The sequence below is a fragment of the Heptranchias perlo genome, chromosome 7 (genome assembly GCF_035084215.1).
Source record: "Heptranchias perlo isolate sHepPer1 chromosome 7, sHepPer1.hap1, whole genome shotgun sequence".
NCBI classification, from domain to species: Eukaryota; Metazoa; Chordata; class Chondrichthyes; order Hexanchiformes; family Hexanchidae; genus Heptranchias; species Heptranchias perlo.
The window spans coordinates 34,437,260-34,455,738 of record NC_090331.1 but is presented as its reverse complement, the minus strand read 5'-3'; positions in this window follow the sequence as shown (position 1 = coordinate 34,455,738).

Sequence of the window (18,479 nt, the reverse complement as noted above, 5' to 3'; positions counted from 1 at the left end):
GAATCATAGGATCATAGAATGCTTACAGCACAGAAAGAGGCCATTCAGCCCATCGAGCAATCCAGTTAGTCCCATTCTCTCTCAAACAGATGCAAAAGATCCTTTGGCACTATTCAAAGAATAGCAGGGGAGTTCTCCTTGTGTCCTGGCCAATTTTTATCCCTTAACAAACACCAGCAACAAAACAGATCATCTGATCACTGTTACTGCATAAATTGGCTGGCATGTTTGCCTACTTTGTAACAAAGACTACACGTTAAAACTACTTCATTGGCTGTGAAGCACTTTTAAATGTCTTGAGCACATGAGGGGCATTATATAAATGCAATTCTTTTCATTAACATATAGGGGGAGACTTTCAATTGCTGGCCACCCATTTCTTGCCTGAAAAACAAGCGACCAGCAGCTAGTCTGGTGGGAACCTTGTGTGTCCGTTTTCTTTAAATGGATGTATTATTCTTTTTTTGGGTCAGTTTTTGTAACAACTGCCTGCAGGTTTATCAACCTGCAGTTGATTAATGGAAGTCCAGAGTATAATATCAGTGTGCCTTAGAAATATAAAGGAATAGCAAATAAAAACCTAAAAATACTGGAAATCTAAAACAAAAACAAAAAATACTGGAACCACACAGCTGTTCAGTTAGCAACCCCTCACAACCAAAATAGGGTTCCCCTTGACCTCACTTCCATCTCATCAGCTTCCACATTCACCACATCACCTTCTGCCATTTCTGCCTTCTTCAGTATGATCCCACTACCAGACATCTTCGTCTCCCTCCCCCTCCACTTTCTGGATTGACCACTCCTTCTGCAATATTCTGGTTCACTCTTCTACCATCCCAGCTAACAATTATTCTTCCCATATCACCTTCCCACCCAACTGTAGAAGATGCAACAGCTATCCATTCACCTCCTCCCACATATTGTCCAGGGCCCCAAACACTCCTTTTGTGCAAGGCAGCAATTTATGTGCACTTCCTTTAATCCATTATACTGTCTTTGTGGCTCACAATGCAGTCTCCTCTACATTAGAGAGACTGAACATAGATCAGGTGATCTCTTTGCCAAGCACGTCTTTTCTATCTGTAAGTCTGACTCCGACGTCTCTGGAACTCGCCACTTTAACTCCTACTATTTCCACTCCTACCTTTCTGTCTTGGGCTTCCTTTGCTGTTCTAATGAAACTCTCAGCACAAGGCTCATAAACCTTTCTTTTTTCCTGGACACTCTACAGCCCTCTGGTTTGAACATTGACTTCAGACCTCAGCTATACCCTCGATTTTCTTTGCACCAAAATGTGCTGGTGATGTGGAGTGGGTCTATGTTGGGGGTACCACACCACTGGCCCATGATTTTCTGACCATTAAAACTGGTGCTGAGGTTTTGCGGGTTGTGGTGCTGAGGCTGAAAATCCCAGCCGTTGTGTTTTTGCCAGTATTTTCTATTTTAATTTCAGACTTGTTCTGCGGGCTTTTTTTTAGTTTCTCCCATTTTCACTGGGTGAAGCTGTTATTCTTTGTTTCTCTAATGTCTTTAATGCTTCTGTCCAATGCCCACTGTGATAATCTTTAATGTCATCTAACAATCATTCTACTTATTTATTTAGCACATGCAGACTTGATTCCAGCCATCTTAGATAATTGTTATCACCAGCATCCAGGTGATAGGCCACCAGAGAGTATTGTTAATGGGCATGACTTGGGTCCACAAGGATATTTATCATTTTCACAAAGGCCCCATAGGTGAAGGTTTGAGGCACAATGCCCATCCAGTTCGAAAGCAGTTGAGAGGTGCCCAACTACTACTTGGCCAGTTGAATCCTGATTGAAGGTCTGTCAACATTTCATGCCAGCAAGTTGGTAAGGAAAAGTCAAAGGAATCAGGAAAGGCTAGCCATATTGGGTGTCTCAAAGAGAATTGTGCTATTGGCCGATATAACATTCAGAATGAATTGGCAACATGAGTTTGTCACAAAGTCTGTTCATCAATTTTGCTACTGCACCTGAACGGCGAAGACAAGGAGGAGATACGTTGCAGAGGACTGGTAACCATGGGAGGACAATAGGATGCAATGTGCCTGACACAAGATACATAATAGCATGCAGTTGAGTATCCATCAACTTAGTATGTGATGAGTGAGCCCAATCATTCTAGTGACCCTTACTCCCTGTGTTTGTTTGTTTACTATTTTTCTTTACCCTCCCCTTTTCTGATTCTATTAAAACCATTGACCTGTCTGTCCTCTCTACAGATGTAGACTTGCCTGCCAAATGTTTCCATAACCAAAAATAGGTTTTTACTTTCCCCACCTATGTATTTACACCTCTGCTGTGATTGATCCTTGGTACAGACCAGGGATAGAACCAGGGAACTTTTCTCATTTCATTGGCTTAGTATCATTTAACCTTTAAGACGCTGTAATATGAGTAACAGGTTTCTTTCTTAAAATGTATATTATTTTAGACAATGGTGCAAGAAGTTTTCAAAGAGAACATTGGACGCTCAAGAGTGATTATAAGTCAGTAATCTCATCTTGGGGTTTGAATGAGATCATGTACCCTAAAAGAGCATCCTCCCCCTTTATCCCAACTAAACTATTCAAATATTCCAAAAAGTCCCAGCCCTGATACTGATCTGTACAATTTCATTCAGTACAGTATACCAATGCACCACAGAGTGGTAGGACCTAGGTTCATGCTTGTGATTACCAACATGGTAAGTGCCAGGTCACCTGAGGGAAATGGCAAGCAATGGTGTGTCAAAGTGCTTCTCTATTTGGAAGGAATGATAACAGGGTTGAGATAATATAAAAACCACAGTCATTACCTGGGAGCCCTGGTGTTTCCAATCTGATGAAAGAAATAAAGACTTGCATTTATATAGCACCTTTCATGATCTCAGGACATCCCAAAGCACTTTACAATTTAATGAAGTACTTTTTTTGAAGTGTAGTCACTGTTGTAATGTAGGAAACGCAGCTGCCAATTTGCACACAGGAAGGTCACACACAAACAGCAATGTGATAATGACCAGATAATCTGTTTTAATGATGTTGATTGAGGGATAAATATTGGCCAAGACACCAGGAAGAACTCCCCTGCTCTTCTTCAAAATAGTGCCATGGGATCTTTTACAACTACCTGAGAGGGCAGACAGGGCTTCGGTTTAACATCTCATCCAAAAGACAGCACCTCCAACAGTGCAGTACTCCCTCAGTCCTGTACTGGAGTGTCAGCCTAGATTTTGTGCTCAAGTCCATGGAGTGGGACTTGAACCCACAACCTTCTGACTCAGAAGTGAGAGTGCTACCACTGAGCCACAGCTGACACCTTCAAGGGGAGATGAATTCATGTTAGGAATCACCTCAGAATGGTTCTAGTGCTTCCATAAGCCACACAAAAAGTTATAACTCCACATATAATACAAAATACTTCTTTTGGTCAAGGCAAGCATTATTTTTTTTATTTAACAGGAAAACTATCTGGGAACTTTGGGATGAATAAATTGTTTAGGATTTAGCATTTAAATGTTAGTCTTCCACAGTTGAAGTTTAAAAAAATCCATTAAAATTTTGGGAGGAGAAATTTGGGCATGCCTCCATCCATTCCCCCCCCCCACCCCTCCCCACCTACGTGGCACAAATGGTGAGGTCCAAGGAACCCTGGATATTATCTAGCCCAGTGGCCCACAGGTAAGTGGCAGGCTGGGTGTGTGGGGCTCTGGGGGGCGGGGTGCAATTAGGTGGCTTGGGGAAACATCGGGATCCATAGGCATTGGGGGCTGAGGGAAATTGCGATCGGGGGGCTGGGGAGAATGGGGTTTTGGGGACTTAAGGTCGGGGCCGGGGGTTGGGGGATGAGGAACATCAGAGGTCGAGGCCAAGGCCTGGAGGTCGGAGGTCGAGGCCGGGAACGGTGGAGATCGGGATGTTGATTGTGGTAAGTACTTACCTTTTTTTTGTGTAGGCGATGTTTAGGGTTGGTTTTCTCTGAGGCAGGCAGCGCTGTTGCAGCAGGAACCTGAAGCAGATCTAAGGCCCCCTATTTGCATAAGCTAAGGGCCTAACACCTGCTTCAAGCATGGGTAAAGCATGCCTCTTGTTTTGTCCTTACCCAATATGGCGGGTGGCTTCCGGTTGGAAGTGTGCGCGCTCATTCCATCCACCATTTTGGGCCTTAGGAGGCCTGAAAAATGGGCACTACATTGCCCAATTTAAACTCCATGGTGTTTAGTGCACTGCTAAAATCAATGACATGAGGCAATGAGAAAAAAGAGCTACCAAAAGGCAGCAGTGAACTCCACTTCATCTGTAAAGATTGAGCAGTCCTCGGGAAACTAGGAACAGTGCAAGGAGTAGAGGAGTAGACAATCTTGAACTGCCAAGGAAAAGGAGTTGGAGATAAATCACTGCACCATGATGAAAATATACATATAGCGAGGCAAAGGACTGGACCACCATGCAGATTTGATTCATAGCTTCCTAAACCACTATGGAGATTATACAGATTGGACATTTAACCTCCAGTCCACCCAAGAGATCAAATTTACACATTTTTGAAGACAATCTGGGATAGTAGATGCATACATATCCTACTAGGCAACTTGAAAGATCAAATAGATGCACGCAGCACAAAGAAAAAAATATATTAAAAATATCATTTATTGAAAGAAAGATTCTTAGAATAAGGATCTTACATGATTAATTTGATTTCTGCTATATACACCTACCTACATGCATTGTATTGTCCAGTTAAATAAATCTCAATATTGCTATTTCTCAAATCATGTGGTACGATATCACTGCTCATCCCTCAAGCAAGGAAGTCTGCCATTTGTTGCTAACCACCATGAAACTCCCACCAGCAGAAAAATGGAGAAATAATAAAAATTGAAAAAAGGTAAGAAATTCTTAAGTCTGCATCTATTTGTTAAAAAAATACAAGTCTGTGGTGTGTTATGAGATAGTAACACATCAGGGGGTTGAGATGATATTGTAACCGGTTCCAGCTTCATTCTTGCGGTTAATATATCATCTCAACTCCTTGATGTGTTACTGCCTCTTAACACATTGCAGACTCTGTGCTGCCCTGTACATGTAATCTTTAAAGTATTTATCCATCACTAACTTTCAGATGTCAGTTTGGGAAGCCACATGGAGGCACTTTTGACTTTTGGCACATCAACTGCCAGCATGAAGTCACCCATGAGCAGCATGAGACAATATACTATTATGCATGTGTAAAATGGGCAAAGAAACATTAAAATGATGCAAGATATAGGGTCATTTTTTTTTGAATGAGATACTTTGAAAAATGTTCGTGACTACAGGTATACATCCAATTAATGTGGTCAAAAAAGCTGGAAATTGAAAATAATGAAAATTCTTGATATGTCTGAATGGAAAAGTGTTAATTACTATGCCTTTGATAAAAATGTGAAGTGCTTGGAGAGGTTGATGAAAGCAGTGTTTACAGCTGATGAAGTTCAAAGAAAGGGTCTTGCTCTAAACTTTTTACATTTTAGTATAGATTGTAAAACCAAAGAAGACTAAACATTGATCATGTTTTCCATTTACAGAGTTCCGGTTTGCATACATGCATGCAATTTTTGAATTCCCCTAGGCTGTGATTTCATTCTCAGTAGGGTTTTTCTTTTGTGAATTCTGTTCACTTTTGTAAATGCACATTTATATTTGCAAGATTTGAATTTCTAAGAGAGGTGGGGGAAAAAGGAAATTGGAAACTTTACATAGAAATAGGAAATGATCTATGAACTAACAAAGAAAGGATTTATTCCCAAGAAACTCATGTCTGGCCAAGTCATGTGCAGATAGGATTCTTGTGGAAGTTTCCAGTCACAGATTTGAAAGATGTAACCTGGTGGACAAATTTCCAAACTAATTTGAGTGTAACCAGATCACATTTTGCCATTATATAGTCAGAAAACAATTCTATTTTTACTTTTCCCAATTTCTAATTTTTGTCAAACTGCAGCCATAAACTAGACAGCTATTATGTGGAGATGCCGGTGATGGACTGGGGTTGACAATTGTAAACAATTTTACAACACCAAGTTATAGTCCAGCAATTTTATTTTAAATTCACAAGCTTTCGGAGGCTTCCTCCTTCCTCAGGTAAATGGAACATTTACCTGAGGAAGGAGGAAGCCTCCGAAAGCTTGTGAATTTAAAATAAAATTGCTGGACTATAACTTGGTGTTGTAAAATTGTTTACAATAGACAGCTATTATTAGAGGTCTGCCAAGGAGTGGGTTAGTAAATGCTACAAAAATTTTTGGCTGTTAACAATGGTGGAGCTTATTCCTGGTAGAAATGCTGGTACAGCCCCCACTACTTAAACTGCCCACATTTAAATCAGGCAAATAGCTCTAACCAATTTCCATTACCACTATTGTCAATTACAAAATCATCGCTTATGCCGTGTTAAGCATGCTGACTATTTTGGACAGAAACAGGTGTTTAGTAAGCAGTTTGCACCTCATTAAAATGTACTTCTAAGTAAATTACATGACATTAACCCAACCAAGCAGTTCAGCTACAGCTAATACAACCAGTTTTTTATAATAGGCAATTTTTATCTTTGGTATTTGTTTGTCATCTGCTACCCCTGCTAAGCTTCAGTGGAATTGAAGTTCCTCTGCTGCTGTTACTGCCTCTGCTGTTCTTAGGCAGACAATCATTATGAGAGAAGAAAGTTATGGCAAACAAACAATACAGATTAAATCGAAGTAACATCTTTTCTATGCAAGGTACCAATGGCACTATGCACAGGTTCTCTTGAAATGGACAAAAAAATTCCTTCAAGGTTTAATCAGTGTCAGAACTTTTTGAAACTATCCAAGCACCAATGTGCCCTCTATAAGTGGAAGGGACTGTATCCCCATTGCTGCTGAATAAGATTGTTGTCTTGTGTCACTCTAGACAGCATTGTGGTTCTCAACAGAAAAGTTTCTAGCACACAAATCTTTGAGTTTAACTTTAAAGTTAAAAATACTATTTACCTCCACACCCAGAAGTACTGCTGCAATGTTCCGACACATCTGTCAAAAAAATGGCCACTGCAGTGCGTAAAGTCAGCTCAATAGACATTAAAATATTTAAATTAATTCAAAACTGCTGGCGAGGGGCAAATTAAGGTTTCCTGGGGGAAATCCTGCTCCTGGTGTTCTGCTGGTGCGAATGTCAGACAAATGAGTTTTATTGTGTCAACAGTAACGGTTGGAGAGTAGGATTGAAGGAGCATGTTTCAATTATCTGTTTATCATACTTATCCCTCTATGATTTTTCTTGTATGTTTCACTGATGTGAAACAATTGCGTTAAATGATGAGAAATCCATACTCCTAATGAACTGAAATGGGTGACTATCTCAAAGGAATGATAATTAATGTAAAAACTAAAATTAGGAAGACAACTATGGTTGTCAGTAATTAGCATGTATCTATTTATCTTTGATTGCTATTTTTAATTTGGCGCAAGAGAGCTCACACGAAAGCAGCTGTGAATCAGATTAACATCAGACTGAAGGGCACAAAGATCCGCAGAATTTCCGACTGACTGATAAGGTAAGGTATTATCAGCACAAAAAAGTTTTGATCCCAGAGAAGATATTTATCATGCAGGATATCCAAAGCTTCACGAGGTCACTTTAGCTCTTTTTGTTTTGATCTCTCTGTTTATACTAAAGCCCCCATAGAGACTATTCTGGATGGCCCAAACAGAATGCAATCTCCAAGGGTTCATACTGAAGGATGCCAGGGTTTCTGTTCGTGTGCCAGGTGGTATTAAATTACCAGCCTGACAAACAGGTTGAGCTTTCCTTCCATATTGAACAGATAAGATCCGCATCAGGTGTCGATACCAGACTAATGGTTCATAACCCAAGGCAGCTCCAATGTTGAATGGTGGCAGTTTTTTTCACTCTGAAACATAATTGGAATAAGTAACATCTCTGTTTGTACTGGACCAGACAGAATGATAACTTGCAGCTAAAGGTATAATTTAGGCTTACAATACATAAGTGATCAGTCCAAATATCATTCTCTTACAGTGGTAGCTGTGTAATGAAATGGTACTTACCGGTAGCTGGTGAAACCAAGTTAGTTCTGTAGCTATTTAACACCACCTACTGGTATCATTCAAGTATTTTCTGGTATGTATTTTTCAGTGTAAATATTTCTTTTTCACTCTTTGAATATTACAACACCAAAATAAAAAAGTAACAATATTTTTACTGAATGTCAAGAAACTAATATAAATCTTATTACTTAATGGTAAAAATTCACAGAATTATAGAAAACATGGTACATGTTTAGAACTGAGAAGAGCATCCTGCATGTAATGGATTAAAGCATAATTCCCAACAACAACCCTTAAAACTATTTGAAAACTATTCTTGAAAAATTCATATAGGACCAAAACAAGTTTTAATTTCAAATAAAACAGCTAACTAGTTTTTTCCCCTCCAACTTTTAGGTCCTCATGCATCATTTACCAGCTGAGAATATGTACATGAGTAGATGGATTTTCCTTGCCTTCCTGGGAAGAATTGATTTACATTCGTTTAGCAGTTCCTCTGTATGGATGGGCAGAAAATGGGAATTCACTGCAGGAGTTTTTACCATATTTATTTATGAGGCCATTCAGTTTTGTGCTTTGGTCTGTTTCAAATTTACAATGTTTTTTTATTGTGAACTTTTCTACTAAATGAGATGAAAAGGATGCCAGCACTAGAAATTGAACATTTCAGGCACCCAGTATCAACATCAAACATTTCCAGATCAGCTTTAGCACAGCCCGCTGCAGAATGAAACACCCAACAATGCACATTAGCCTACCATCAGTTCAGGGGCAGTTTTGTGCTGTGAACCTGCACCCAATTGGAATTGGGAAGAGATTGCTCAAACTCATTCCACTATTACAACCTGGGTTAAATTCAAATTCAGGTTTTAGAGATGAAAGAACACTATGCTAAATCTCTGCACAATTGCTAATTACAATATTTTTTTCTTTACACCTCTGTGAAGCACTATGGGACATTTTTCTCCCTTAAAGGTATTATATAAACATGAGCTGTTGTGTTATAGCTTTAGTTATAGGAATTAAAACTCTATGTTGAGGGACATTTTTGGAATAATAGTAAATAATATCCTTGCAAGCATAATATTTTCATGTAGTCGTCAAATTGATACAGTATTTTTTCAGGCTAGAAATAATAGATTTGTTCACAAGGGAGATAATTATGCAGAAGCAGAAAGATACAGCAAGTTATTGATGGTACAAATATTCAGGGAAAAAAAACAAAGATAGAATTGGTATACAAGAGGTTAATGTGACCTCTAGTACTTATATCTTGCACGATCCCTTAATCTGCAAGACTTTGAAGAAACGGTCTTGTTCTTTTTAACATGATTTCGAAAAAAAGTTAAAGAAGAAGATATGATAGGAGGCAGGAAGAAAACAGCCACACGGTATGATGATTTTCAATATGAATTAGTAATCTTTTTAAACAAACTGCATTCAGTTTTATTTGATGTTGCATCAAATACTCAAGTTTAATCATTTGTTATGAATTATGTTTCACATTTGTTATGAATTGTGTTTATGTAATCCAAAAGATTATCACAGAGAAGTTCAAAGCACTGTAACAATACATTGTTAAGTGATTTTAACTATAGAACCATAATATTTCCTTCATCCAGTATGAAAAAAAGAGATTAAGCAGCTTTGGCAACTAAGTTCATAAATATAGGTTGCAGCTGTAGTTCTTAAGGTTAGGTCCATTTAGGATTGAAGACTAAACTGTTGACTTGAATGGCATTAGATTTGCTGCCAGTAATGTTTAACTTATCACATGAACTCATTTCACAGCATTATTTGTCATGTTATTGGGCGCATATGTGATGCAATTAATTAGGCATCAAAGTGATTGAAGTTATGAAAAGTCTGCAATTCACTCAATCATCCTCCCAGTTCTTTTAAGTCGCATAGGCTATAAACTTTTGATTTCCGTGTGCAATAGCAAAAATAATAGAAAGGAAGTGACACCAGCCTAAACATTTCCATATTTCCATCAATAAGCCAAAACTCTAAAGAAGCAGTACAGCAGCCTGTTGTGCATGTATGAAAGTACTGTATCACACAGTGGTAGCTCACAAATTTGTACCCATAATTTCGCCACATGGTGAGTTCCTGATCAAGCTATTATAGGGAGATGCTAAGTGGAAGTTAAACACCTCCCCTCCCCTCCCCCCACCCACCCTGAGGACAAGGGGAAATTAGAGACTGATGCAACCAATGCTGATCTCATGCACCTCTCAGTGGCTGAATAGAAAACAGTATGTTCAGAGTCTTAGAAGCATATCTTCTGCTTGGTCTCAACTGGGGTATGGTGTATGGAACAATAAAATGCAACACGAGGTACTAGAAAAAAAATAAAATGGAGGGGTGAGTTGGAGGATTAAATTATCAAAATATCCCTCAGAAATTTCACTCCAATGTTTCTAAAATTTGAGGGGCATGCTCATTTTTCTACTGTGTAGCTTAAAAAGTGCTAAGTAGGCTTAATTTCGATATGCAGATTAGATCACACAGAAACATCAACAATATATTCAATAAAAGCATTACTAATCTCTTTGAAACTTTGAAAGGTAAAATATGCAAATGGTGCACAGTAATTACGGTTTTTTCCCTATACAACATTTATTACAAAACTGATTTTTCTTTGTGACTCATACACTGTAAACACTTGTCACTCTTAGAACTATTAGTGTACTGGTAAAGAACCACTGTTTTGCCATATCTTGCCTTTGTGACCTCTGACTTGAAAGTATTGAAAACAATGTACACTACTTTGAAGCAGTACATCTAAATTATAAATGGAAAGTAGCATACAGGCAAAAACCTATCAAATGTTAGTATCACATTAATCTAGAAAACCAAATATTAATGCTTTTTATGGTAGCTATTTACATAAGATGCTTTATGGATATATTATACAAAAGATACAGAAAATGGTTCTAGACTAAGGGATGGGATATTTATCTATGGCATATAGACAAAGGTAGAATGTTGAGGATTTATTCTCTATCTGGAAACAGAATTTATCTATCAAAATAACAACCTTTCAAGCAAAAAAAGTTAGTCCTTGTTAGGAGGAAGCCAAATTTATCTGCAAAAATACTTGCTCTAAACTGAAATTGCTGTTAGGAATTCATCATTGCCACTATTACTATTGATTCCAGAATTAGAAGTGCAGCTGTGAGCTTCTTTGATTCACATTAAAATAACACAGATTTAATGGAGCTATTACAATAGCTTTTACAATAAAATTATTTTTTTTATTCATTCATTGGATGTGGGCATCGCTGGTATGGCCAGCATTTATTGCCCATCCCTAAGTGCCCTTGAGAAGGTGGTGGTGAGCCACCTTCTTGAATTGAGTGGCTTGCTTGGCCATTTCAGAGGGCAGTTAAGAATCAACCGCATTGCTCTGGGTCTGGAGTCACGTATAGGCCAGACCAAGTAAGGACGGCAGATTTCTTTCCCTAAAGGGCATTAGTGAACCAGATGAGTTTTTACAACAATCCGGTAGTTTCATGGTCACCATTACTGATTCTAGCTTTTTATTCCAGATTTTATTTAATTAACTAAACATTAAATTCCCCAGCTGCCATGGTGGGATTTGAACTCATGTCTCCAGATTACTAGTCCAGTAACATAAACACAATGCTACCATACCCTCTTAAAGTGCATGCAGATAATTAGAATCCTGTCATCAACAATGTATTTTCTTTATATATTTAAAAATAATGTATCTTTAGAAACTGCAGGTATTCAGTTCTACAGTGGAAGTTGGATACAAACAGGATATAAGGACACTAATGAACAAGTTTCTACTTTAAATTCAACCCACTAATCCACAACGTGAAGACACTGGCTAGTTTTAATAGACAGAGCTTTCCAGAGTCCAACTCTTATCTTTTCCCCCTTTCTGCTGTATTTTTCCTATCTCATTTCATATCATGAAACAATGCTAGTCAAGTGCCTTTCACCCCATTTTAACCTGATTCATCCTTTTATGAATGATCTCATTCTTGCCTTTTCAACATCATTTCAGATTTGCTTCTCTGCTTCCTTGCTTCCACATTTCTCTTCATTGTTCTTTACTAACACATTCAGAACCATCCTGTTTTCCATTTGTACCCAGTATCCTGATTCAATATATAATATGCCCCATAGCCTGCTCTCTGAATTTGTTTCTCCCTCCCCCTTCACGACACCATCAGCTTCCGGATTGTATCTCTGGAATTTCCTGCTTAAACCTTTCGGCCTCTCCACCTCTCTCTCCTATAAAAACCTAACTCTTCGACCAAATTTTTGATCGGCTCTGGCTTGGCATCTGTTTTGCATACATTTATTTTGTGAAGTGCCTTGGGCATTACATAAATGGTAGTTACTGTTGTTGTTTTATTTCTTTGCTTACTCTCTCAATCTTAGCAGTTGAGAAAATTGCTTGGCATTACTAGCATTTCCACTTTGAACAACTCTTTTCTAACCCAACCCACTATTTTTTTCTCCCAGCACTTTAAACATTGATTTGATCCTACAGCTGTACAGAGCTCTGGTTAGACCCCATCTGGAGTATTGCATTCAGTTCTGTGCACCGCACCTCAAGAAGGATATATTGCCTTTGGAGGAGGTGCAGTGCAGATTCACCAGAATGATACTGGGGCCAAAAGGGTTAAGCTATGAGAACATAGACTAGTATTCCCTTGAATATAGAAGATTAAGGGGTGATCTAATTGAGATGTTTAAGAAGATCAAAGGAGTTGATAGGGTAGATAGAAAGAAATTATTTCCTCTGGCCGGAGAGTCCAGACCAAGGGGGCATAACCCTAATATTAGAGCTAGGCCATTCAGGGATGATGTCAGGAAGCACTTCTTTACACAAAGGATAGTGGAAATCTGGAACTCTCTCCCCCAAAAAGCTTTTGAGGCTAGGTCAATTGAAAATTTTAAAACTAAGATTGATAGATTTTTGTTAAGCAAGTGTATTAAAGGTTGCGGAACTAAGGCGGGTAGATGGAGTTAAGGTACAGATCAGCTATGATCTAATTGAGTAGGGGAACAGGCTCGAGGGGCTGAATGGCCCACTCCTGTTCCTATGTTCCTACTATTTCCACTATTTTCTGTTTACTTATTGCTTATTATTAATTATAGGATTGAGTACAGCACAAGTGCAGAAAGAGATCACAGGACATTAGTACTTTGGGTTTACACATCTATTATAATAGCCTAATTGAAACATGTTGTGGGTGCTCTATTCTAAAACAACTAAAGAATGCTAAAATATTGAAAATAGAATACATCAAAATTTACCTAGCTCCCAGAAGAAATGAAAAGTATATTGAACATCATTTCTCTCAGCAAGACTCCAAAGTAGTGTCAACAGAGCACACCTATTCACACAAAATATCTGCCAGCTGGAAATGCAAGATCCTTCCTCTAGGTTAAGTTTGTGTTGAAACAGGCTGTGGGAGAAATAAAGGACAAGTACCTTACATTGAAGGTACAGTCTATAAAAACATTTTCCTTTAAGAAGGATAACACCGATATAACAACCTTTAAGGACTGACTGTTCTTTGCAGCATTAAAAATGTTCACATTCATCCCCACATTCCTTTGCAGTGAATCCACTACAAATTTGGCATGACAACTTTTTATCCCGGGGTGCCCACAAGAGGGGAAAAGGAAGAACAATTCTTCCATAAGCTCTTTGGTGGGGGGGGGGGGGGGGGGGGCGGGGAAGACAAGCTTTGCATTTTATTTACATAATTTAATTGAGAAAGGAACCGTGCATTAGGAAAGGGGGAAAAAGTAGCTCAGAGAAGGTGGTCTCTTCCAAGACCTGGGGGTGGGGGGGTCACCATTGTTTTCTCCTATAATGAATTGTTCTAAACATCAAGAAAAAAAGAGTCTCTTAAGATTCTTTTAATCCATAGAGTGCTGCGTAAGCAGTTCTGCTATTAATTATTAATATAATAAATCAACACCTGTTTAAATGAATATCCAAATAAAACTTTAAAAATGTATAGTTCTGGACATTCTGCTCTGTAACATTCATTAGATATTTACAATGGTTGTGAGTGTTGCATGGTTAAAATAACCTTCAGCCATTTCCTTTTCAGTTGACTAATATATAATAAGCATTTAAAAAGTATTTATTCAGTTTCTCAGTACAGTATATTTTCAAATATCAAACCAATATTTATTAGATATACTTGACAGTTGAACATCAATTGGTGGAATCCTAACTATCACAATATGTTATTAACACAAGATGGCATACCAGCTTCTTCTCAGATTTAAATATTGTCCATTAGCACAAATTTGGAACAGTTGCAATGTAACTATAGATCATTAATTATGCAGCCATGGAGATAAAAAGTGCAACGTCAGGTGCACTTCAACTAAAAAGATAAAAACTTTCTTAATACATAAGCATGACCACCTAAGCAAGTGGTCATTACCATAGGGATAAGAACTGATGAACTCCAGCCAGAACTGGCTGAGGTCTGTATGAAAGCACCTCATAAAAATTCCTCTGACTTCAGCAGAAAAATCAATTCCCCTAAGGTAATTAAAAAACTTTAGCTCAATTTTTTTATTTGCTAGCATAAACTGTATAAAGTATTGATTTTTTTTTATTTAGGGTATTTTTAACGACCATTCACACCTCACAGTTATTGTTTATGAAAGGTTCTGCCTGGTTATCGCAGTACACTCTGGATTTTGTAGTTCCAGAGGAGGAAACTAAACTAACACGGTGGGTCTCTTTCTCTCTCCCTCCCAGAATTTGTTCATAGGAGTTATAACTCCTCGGTCCGTTTATATCTGATTGTTATGAGAGGTGGATTATTATGGATCTATTCTGGTACACATAGTTTATCAAGAGCAGATGAAAACTACAATTCCCACAATGCATATCTCTCTTTGACACATACACAAAGAATGTATTCACAACAACTGTAAGGCCTCAGCACCCAAGACTCAATGAAATTCCCAATTTAAGCCATAAGCCCCTGACAGGCACAGCTCTTTGTAGGGGTAGGAACTTCTTTGAGGTATTTCTAATACTAAATAGTTAATTTTTTTGATAAGTTTAGTCACTTTTTTAGAATGATGTTCTTTTTTGTGTGTTACGTTAGAAATATAATTTCAAGTGTATACTTTAACCTAAGTGAAGAAGTAAAATGGCAGCTGAAAACAGCATGAAGAAATTATTTAAGCAATTTCATCGGCCAGCATTGTGAAACTTGCTGGTTCATGAATGGTAGCTTTGAAAACAAATAGAGAGATTTGATTGCCTGATTTTCTGCTGATTACTTATCCCTGATTGGTACTTTTTATTACTTTTGATTTCTTCACATTTACTTAGGTATTTGATTGGTAATTTGACAAATTACTGATTATTTGAGTTAACCACGAATCCTTGGCCTACGGAAGTGCAATGCCTTTGAAAGGTGTGGCACCACAGATGCGTGATAGATGCAAGACTTTTCACTACATAGATTTCTATGAATTTCATATTTTACAATACATAAAATTCTTATTGATAAACAATTACAGGCGGTGAAAGTAGCAGTCTGTGTACAATAGCATGGGAATTAATTGCCTATCACAGGCATTATGGCATCCTAACTGGATGTCATGTGACTCATGACAGAGAAAATAGACACATTCTGCAGATTAATACTGAAATATACTGTAACTTGTATACAAACTTGGAGCACAAATTTAGTATTGCTTCAATTTGATGTAGGATAACCAATTCTCTGTACAATACCAAGGCAACTAGTTGCCAAATATGAAAACCCTTTTTTTTAAAAGATGTTGTCATTAAGCAGCACACATAAACTGTTTGTGATTCTTATATTTGATTTGTTTTATATATCATTTACCAATACTGTCTTATTGCTGATTACTTTAATAACCACACTGACCATTGATCAATCCCATTACATTGAATAGAGGCATTTTCCCTTTTTTCAGTAGACACTAGCTCTTTAAAATCTATTTTGCTGCTAAAGATTTTCTCCCATCCTTCGGATTTATGCAGTCTATAGAAACATGGGTCTTCTTGATAACAATTCAATGTACCTTGACATTCTAATAGAATGCCATCCAAATGAACACAACTGAGCTACGCAGTGAAGCACGAATCATTAGGTAAGCAAGATAATCTGAAGGAATCAGCCATTATCAGAAGCGCATCTGTGTATGCTATACGCTGACAAATTTCAAGCCTCCAAAGATTCCATCCCATCCAGGTCGGTAAAGCAAAGAATGTCACTTCTTCATATTTATTTCCACAGAGTAAGATGCTGACTTTGCAGCCACTCAGTCAGTTTATGAATATGACCCTCAAAGGGGAGAAGCAGTATCTGAGCTGTAGAACTATGTTATCACCATTATTAGGAAGCTTAAACAATAGCTGGGAAGAGAAGACACCAGTGGAATTACAGGCTGATTGTGATTGATGTGTTCCTATTAGCTTCTCAGTGTTATCTCTCTGGATGGAAAGAACAGCCAGTGGCTTGTAACACAACAGATTACCTGAGTTTTCAGCCCTAGATGGATGTTTAAATAAAATATAGACCCTTATCGAGATGCTCATTTTCTTGGTGCAGTGCTCAGACTATTTCATGTCAAGTGCAATTTGCTATGGCTCTCCACTCAATAAACATGTCTTATCATTAATAATTTTTCAAGAGGAGGAATTCACTGAGGTTTGTCTGATAACCTGTGATACAGTCCAGAATCCCAGGCTCAGTGTTTTATATTTTTGCCCATGTTGCCAAAAATGATTGATTGCGACTAGTGGGTTGGATGTCCAGTATTTCCCAACAAATGACTTTGGCCTCTAAAAGCAGACCTTGGCCAGATAGAAATCAATATTTCACCATTAAAATCTATCAAAGAAGAGTTAAGGCACCAGCTGTCCCTGCTGCCTTTCCTTGGAGTGTGAACATTAAATCCGACACTTGTAGTACATGAGTAATCAATATATAGTGGTTTACAGATCATTTGTGGTCACCATTTAGCCGTGATGGATGTCTGGAATAGTTGTGATTCATTTTGTCATGCCATTAAACAAGATTCTGTCTAGTTCTTTCCTGATTTCATTTAGCAGAACATTTCTTCACAGTTCATATGAAAGAAGCGATTTTACAAACCCTGTCCTATTCCAATAAGTCACTTATAGAGATTTTGTGTCCTACAGACTGTGAAAATTCTGTAAAGATAGGACAAACATGCTTCTGTAACTACTCACTGCATGACATATGCAGACAGTGTGAAGAACTGTATGTAAATCTGTTTTCCTTTTTATATACAAACATTATGTTTAACCCTTTTTATTGCTGGATGGGTGTTAAGTTTGCTGCTTATCACTGTGTTCCAGTGTCTTGCACCCAAATTAAGAGCTGCACAACTGTATTCATGCAAATTACTTTTTTTTAAACACTCTGCAGTTAAGCCATAAAATTATTAAAAAGACAATGTTTAGCTTCCTGGTTTAGTGCGATATAATGGAAATAGGCAGAATGCTAACAAACAGCAGCATTGTCTCCCCTTGCACACATTAGAACAAGCATGTTTTGTGGAATCTGTTCTGTATTAATCATTTTGTCACGTCTTCAAAATGGCCATAATTGTTTATTATGTCCTTTCTCCCCAGGAGAACCAAGTTAATTCCACATTAGGGATGAAGGTCTTTTCTCACTGAAGGTTGTTAAGGGTTCTAAGTGAAATGTGTTTTATCATTTTCCATCCCATTCCCAGTGGGAACTTATTCACAGTATAATACCGCCCCCAAATTAGCAGAGGCAGTATATGCAAAAAAATGGAAATATGCCAAGGCAGAATAAGCACTCTTAAAAGGTAAGGCCTGCAATGTATTGTCAAACTAATACAGAAAAAGCCCAGAACTGCAACTGGATCTTGCCGTACCTGACTTAGGAATGTCTGCTATCACCACCAGATAGAAATAAAATCAAAAATAGTTCCATTCTCCAGCACTCTCATCCTTCATCTTAATGAGCACAATAAATCTCTAACCCACTGAAGAATCTTTTTCACCAGATTTCTGGTATTTCCACAGATGTGCATTTCAAACCTTCACAAGTGTTTCATTCTCAGGGTGCATGGCCAATATGATCACAAAAACATCCCTTCATTTTTCAATATAATTTTTTTCACTCAAAAATAATTTTGTTGAAAACTGTCATTTTTAGTTTAATAGCAATTAATGTACAACAGGGAGAAAAATACCTTTCTAAAAGTAAAATGTAAAAAAAATCTGTAATGTTCCTTCATTAAAGTGTATTTTATACAAGTCCCAAATACAGCTATAGGGACGGGTATGTTCTGCATCTACAGGACAGTAAATCTTTATAAAG